Source organism: Lycium barbarum, chromosome 9 (assembly GCF_019175385.1).
Source record: "Lycium barbarum isolate Lr01 chromosome 9, ASM1917538v2, whole genome shotgun sequence".
Taxonomy (NCBI): Eukaryota; Viridiplantae; Streptophyta; class Magnoliopsida; order Solanales; family Solanaceae; genus Lycium; species Lycium barbarum.
In genome coordinates this window covers 44627396-44635080 of record NC_083345.1, presented here as the reverse complement: position 1 = coordinate 44635080, position 7685 = coordinate 44627396, and positions in this window count along the sequence as shown.

The window sequence follows — 7685 nt, the reverse complement described above, 5'->3', positions numbered from 1 at the left end:
ATTTGTTTCACTAATCGATAGTATAATCACATGTTAAAAACACGAACTACACCATATATATTCACAGTCTAAAGTAGCACTTGAATGACAAAGAAGAAGAAGAATGCTCCAATGAACAATCAGGAATCTTCAGTATTTTCTTTAAGAGAGAGGTTTTTCTTTCTATTGTCAAGAGAAGAATACGCAGAAGTGAAGAAGTTCACGTTAGGATTTCTTTTATATTTTCTTAAGTGACACAACTATTCAAGGACTTTTTTTCCAATAGTTGTGTCCTTTCTCCTTTTTCTTTTATTATTAATATTTCAATATATATATATATATATATATATATATATTTATTTATTTATTTATTTGGTTATGGATTTGGGTTGACTCACATGGGTGACCCCAATCCAGTTTCCAACATCTCCCACTCACACATGCTAGTTCAACTCTCATTCCTATTCTGTAACTTTCATACATAACGACTAGAGCGTATGAACAGTGTATACTTCGAGAGCTTTTCTGCTATACATATGTTAAGAACATATAGCAACTCGATTAATGGAGCTTAGAGTAGATTAAAGTATGCAGTACCCTATATCATTTATCACATTCACATCTCAACATCTCTTTTTTCATAACTTGAGTTCATCATTATGTTCTTGCCTCGAAAACAAACATAAAGGGTCGACCAATGAACACAATTAAAGTGATAATACTCAATGATCTTCCTCATCTCATGATCTCTCAATCTCAATATGATATGCTTTTCTAGAAGTATCCCACCAGACCGAGTCATTCATGATCTCTTGACAACATTCTAAGATGGCAAACACCAAATTGAATCTCAAGAAACTGATCAAAGTCATGAGGGTACAAAGAGAAAATTACTCATAATTTTCAGGGCTTCACACGATAACAAGTAAAGATTAAACTAGTATCGCCCTTATAGGTCACTAATGCATATGTGGTATGAATCACGTACCACAGTATTTACTCCTTCCTCATGGAGCGTATGTCTTTTGGCAAATTAAAACACTGTGCAGATGATAGTTCAGACAACTCATGTCTAACTTTGGGTTCACAAATCTGCTCATACATTTTATCCATCAGAACTTACACATGGCATTAAGACAAACTATCACATTTTAATCACATATAAAGACAAACAACATTATTACTATGAACTTCAAGCTCTCTATTATTATCACGCCTGACAATAATAAGTTTATAATTGTCTCATCTCTACTTATCACCTAGACAATAGAGGTGATTGCTTGTGTGAATAGACCAATCTGTTTGTCTTTCCGACATACTTACACATGGAATTTATGTTCTAAACATAAAAATCCATCTTATGTATATGAAACAATAGTAATGAATAATTTAGGCATTAACTAACATTTACCTCATAATGCAGTTTTTACATGAACATGATCTATTGAAATTAGGATTTATAAATACATCATCACTATGCAAACCCAACGATATCATATCTTTCATAAGCAACAATTGTTATGGGTTTTGTTAATAGGTCTTCTACCAAGTGATGCGTATAGATGTACTTCATGTTCACTTCTTTATGTACAACTATGTCTCTAACACAAAATTACACTCAATATCAATATATTTTATATTCTTAATAGCAAGAAGAACATAATTAGTATAACGACCCATTTCGTCGTTACTGTGAATTTCGAGAAAACCCGCAACTTCGACTCTTTAAAAATGTCTTTGTCTTAGTCCTACTTCTAGAAATTGCTAACTTGATCGAACTCATCGTACGCGTTGTGTGAGAGTATTGAATTTGGGCCACTAGGCCAGTAGGAACGCTGTAGCGACTCGCATGCCTCTACAACATTGGCGTTGTAGCGGTGTGCTTACCGCCAAAGCGTTCAAGTTGATTGGCCAAGGTACTACCACAGCGATTTCTATGCTGCCCTCGAGGTTCCGCTGAGGTGGGTCTCAGACCGCTACAGTGGTTACGTTCAGTGATTTTCCCTATTTAAGAGTTCATTTTGGGATTTGACTCCATTTTCTCAAAACCCTAAAGTTCAGACCCCTCAAGCCTTTTTGGGAGCTCAAATTCATATCTTCTTGGAAATGTAATCTTCCTAACTTCTTCTAATCCTTTCTTCACATAGCTAATTGTTTCTACGACCTTCACCTAGAAAGCTAATAAAAATGAGTTTCTTCCTTAAATCTTGAAAATAGATTTCTAAAAGATAGAGTTAAAAATGGTGAATTTACCTAGCTAGTAGCTTAAGTGGTTGACTTTAATCATGAATGGAGGTTAATAAATCACCTAGCTTTTTTATGATGGGAAAAGAGTTCTTTAGTAATGGAGGCCTAGAGAATCTAGAAATATTCAAATTCCCAACTTTCGTTATCAATCCGAATCTCTTATAAATGCTCTAATGGTGATTCCTATTTTCGGATCTCATGATTGTCTTAAGTTCCTTCGTGTGGATTGCGACGTGATGAGCAAATTGAAGATCTACAAATGTTCATGGCACCCGCTCGGCCTCGAGGTAGGTTAGGACTTCCTTTTCGGTACACTCCGATTAGATTTACATATTCGTGTATTAGATGGAACGGAGAATGCGTGTATAGGATTTTGGTGTTGGGATGGATTCTTAGAATGGTACTGTTGTGCGATCGGTGTGTTCGGGCTTGTGGCCTACAGACTTCTTAGGTTCATGTGTTGGTTTTCCTTGAGTATTGGTGAACTTTATGTGACTTGGAAGATTAGCTAAGCGGTACTTAGTTTGCTATGTTCCTTTGATGAGGAGTTCCCGTATGATGCGCATAATTTGTTCTATGCCATTAATAGTGAAACTTAATTGGTATTGAAATGGATAAAATGTACCAAAGATCGTGAATTGATTCTAGACTAGATATTAGCGATGTCTTGTAAGCAGAAAGTGAAATTATCATGTATTAATGTTGATAGGCAGTAAAAGAAGTGAGGTAATATTGTTATGTGACTTGCCTGTGTAGATTATCAGAGACTATTGATATTGGGGTAACTTACTTGTTGATGCTTGATACGAGGATAGTATTCTAGATGGCTTATATAGCCTTTCTATGATATTGTTGGTGTATCCATGCTTGATACTTGTGATATTGATTTGATCATTAATGTTGACTCATACATTGCACACATTCTCATCCTTCATGATATACTATTGATACATTGACGATACTTAAGGAGACACTGTGATAAGCTGGGCTCAGTTTAGATGAGAGTTACATGAGGTCCGATATCCGATGGTTGTCTCAGAATCGTGGTTGTGTTGTAGCGGTATCCAGGTTGTCTCCGGACCATGAGGTACATGGACTCTACGGGTCCCCCATGGGTTGTGCTGATAAAGATCCTCCGTGAGCAAAGATCTATAGTCTCATTACCGTTGGGCAAAGATTCGGAACGAGTGGTACATGGACTTCGCGGGTCCCCCATAGGTTGTGATACCGAGACGTCGATACTTCCGTCCGAAGTACATATGTTATGTGTACACAGTATTGCATTGCATATACATTTCATGCATCATTGCATTGCATTGCACTTGGCTTCTGTTGAGATATCCTTGTGATGTACTTGTGTTATATGAGTTCATATTGAGTATATTGAGACTTCACATAATTGGACTTAGTTGCTATATGTTATGTCCCGTGTTTTCGTACAATTGGAAATCGTGAAATAATTACGACTTGTGTGTTATAAGGACCTAATTTAAATTTTGTGAATATGACTATGTTGGTTGTGAAATCTTTGATGCTAAGACCTCGGGGAAGGCCGAGGGTAAATTTGGAATTTCGAAAATTAGTTTCGGGAATTACAAAACGGGACTTTAATGAATTGGGCCAAGGAAATTGAAATAAACATTTGGGCCCAAAGAGGTGGGGTGGCCGGCCACTAAGGCATGGTCCAAGCCCACTTTTAAAAGTCATGTGCTATGCACATGACCTCTAGTATGGATATATATCAATGTAACACTTAGAAATTATCAAGAAAAATCACAATTCATTCCTTTGAGTCAAAAACCCCATTTGGCCGAACCATAGAAAAAAAAAAAAAAAAAAATTCCTAGCTTGTGTTGTGATCCAAAAACCTTGGGTTCTACATATTTGTGAAGTACTCAAGACGCTCTCCGACGTGGTATAAATAGTTTGGCACGAGGACGACGTTTTCGGCAAGTCGGGTTTTCAAGAAAAGGTAAGAATTTTGCCCCTTTTATGTTATAGAATTGATACGAATGTATTAAGAATTGGAAATAGACGAGAATCCCGTAATTTTAACGTAAATAGAAAGTCGTGGGTGTGTGTTTGTAGAGTGTTTGGCCGTGAGCCATAGAGAGAAAAATTGGTGTGAATTGATCTTGGCTAAGTTGGTATAATGTGTTGTTGTGATCCTTATATCGTAAATGATTGATTGTTGAATTAAATTGGCGGTGGAAAACGAATTCGGATATTATCGGAAAGTGTATATCCTTGGTATCTTTATGTATATCATTGTATATTTAGGGTGCTAGAGACTTTAGATATGAACTTATAATGATGTTAATGAATTCGGAATGAAACGACGTGAGTTAGAATGTTCGTCGTGCACTTTTGATTGTTTTGAAGAATTATGGAACATAATGGATTTTGGTGTAATTTCGGGTATGGCTTGGATTGTAGTTAGATTGTGATTGTATAAGTTTGAATGTGGAAATGAATCCAATTATGTAGATGTAGAATTGGAGTTTTGAAAGTTTGAATGGAAGTTGCCAATTTAGATAACAAAGTGGAATTTTGAAGCTAGAATGGCTTGATTGTTGTTTGTGTTGTTTGTTGATGTGTGGGTTGTTGTTGTTGTTGTATTTTGAGCCGAGCTAAGTCTCGGGGATGTTAGATTTATAGGGGAAGTGCTGCCGAAAATTCGGTAGGCAAAAAATTGGAGTTAAAGGCATTTTTTAAGCCTAAGAATCTCAATTGGTAACTTTGACCATTTGCAGATTTTTGACGAAACGGGACTGGACTTTTGGAAGGGCTTACGACGTCTGTGAGGTATGTAAAGCTTCCCAATTCTTCATTTGGCATATCTTAGTGTGTTAGTTGAATATGAGACCTTCCGGAGCATTTCTGCTCCTCGAAACCCGATCCACAGGAAAGTTACTATTCATTCAATTCGATTGAAGCCTAAAGGCTCCCTTTTGGCTAGAATGCCATTATTCGTCCGAAACCTATCGAAATGTGGTCGGGTAACCTAGAAATGATTATGTATGACCCTTGGCATATTACTGCTCGAAAAAGAATATGTTCGCCACCTCACTTCGACTCGAGGTGGGTCCGTTACCCCAAAATGCCCGATTTGCCCTTCGGGCCATCTTTGAGAATAGAGTTGAACGTACCACTTCTGATCTTTGGAACATCCTTCCACGGGGTATGTTTGGACTATTCGATGCACTAATCCAGGTTTTGAACTATATGGACCATTTTGGAATCGTTTTGCAAAATGAAACCTTATGTCGACTAAGTATTCGACTATTTTGTAATAGGATATGATTTATGAGTTTACTTTGTTTTGAAACACTATTTTGAAATACGATTTGCATTTGTTTGCTCACGACTCCGCTCGTGCCTTATTATGACTTCGTTCACCGGTTCCCGGGCCGGTTTTGATTCGTGCGCCTTATGACAATTCGGCCGTATGCTGTGTTACTGTTCCCGAGGCTTCGCCATAGGGCCGGGTTCCGTTTGGAGTTATGCTGTGATATGGCTCGTGATGCGATACGCTCACCGATGATTATGATTATGTTCGGGGATGTACGGAGATTTGAAACCTTCTGGTGTTATGCTGTGTGTGGCGCCAGCGTCGGAGTGGCGACCACGTTCTTAAGCGTTTGCATGATTTTATTTGCATAAAACATATGTATATGATTTTGATACAGATTTTGACATACCAGTTTGTACCCCACTTTGACATTTGATTTGCTTTCGGTTTTGATCTATAATTCTGTACTCCGTGCTTTACATACTCAGTACATATTTCGTACTGACCCCCTTTCTTCGGGGGCTGCGTTTTATGCCCGCAGGTGCAGATATTGGTGATCCTCCGCAGTAGGCTTCACTTCTTGCTATTCCGGAGTACTCTTATCCGATCCGGAGTCCACTTTTGGTACAGACTCTTTTGCTTTGTATATATTTGGTATGTCTGACTATTTGGGTACGGCGGGGCCCTGTCTCGCCACATGTCTTTGTTTTGAGTTCGTAGAGGCCTGTAGTCATATATGTGGGGCGAGGGTCCTATGTGTTTATTGTCTGATTTTGCTTTCGGGTCTTAAAGCGGTCTGTTTGATATGATGGCCCCAAATGGCCCTTTTGTATATATATTTGTATTTTGACCGGCGATGTCTATTCCGCCGCTTTGTTTGAGTTTGATTTGATATGACCGCTTAAGACATGTTTTCGATATAAATTATGTTTGATATAACTTCTTGTAAATTCTGAAATAAGTTTGGATTCGGAAATGAATATGCGATTTGGTCTGGGCACCCAGGTAGGGTGCCAGTCGCGGCCCACGGGGCTGGGTCGTGACACTATAATAGGCCATGATCTTGGATTACCTTTGTGGATTGTTTGTTGGTCCGTATGTGTTGGTTTCCTAAAATTAGGTAAGTACTGAATATCGGAATGACGAGTATACTTCGATACTAAGATCGAATAGTGTAATGATACTTGACTTGTGATACTTTTGTGAAATTGCCTAGTGTATAGTAAGTGAGGTAAAAGAATGTATAATGTAAGTTGGGAAATCGGATCTCTAAGGAAGAGTTAATGAATTTAAGAATTTTGATGTTATGACGAGCGGTACGTAATGTGCATTGTTGACTTAGTTTTACTTACTATGCTTATTTGTGAACTATTTTACAGACATATTCCTCTAACCATTGTCAGCCTATGATGCTTACCAGTACTAGTGTTGCACTGATACTACTCTTGCTACATCCCTTCGAGGTGTAGAATTTTTCAGGGAATTGATTGTTGGAGTTTTCGGAACATGCACGGTGTCTATCTCGAAGGCCTCCATCCACTTCATTCTGGGATGGAAGTTGGGTCTTAGAGTTATTATTGTATTCCGGTTCCACATTAGTCGCTCTTGTACTTGTCTAGACCAGTTCATGGGAGCAGAAGTGAGTCATTGTATTTATTTAATTGTTGTAATCACTTCTGCTGTTTGGTTTAATACATTGGTTGATTTTCGCTGTTAATTATTCATATCTTGGAGGAAATAAATTTTGTTCTTTAGTTGAATGCTTATTTTGATTGAGGGTACACCTACCGGGGCGGGAATGGTAGGTGCCCGCGCAATCCTAAAATTGGGTCGTGATACTCAGATTTAGATTTTCTCTCATCTAAATCTTCTTCCCAATTCCTTGACAAGATAAGGAATATTATACCGTGCCTTTAAGATACCTCTGCATCATCTTAATTACTTTCCAGTATTATTGTCTAGTGGAGTATGAGGACACGTCCTCCCACTCAAAGTTTTGCCTCAAGAAATATAAGTATTTATGATCAAGAATACATGATGCTTCGACCTTTATGCTTGAGTTTGAGAACCCTTTGTTCCCAATAGCTTTAATATCCAAACTCTCAATCAACTCCTATTTGGTATCACAGACTCCATTTCAATTTCCATTGTTATAACTATTTATCCT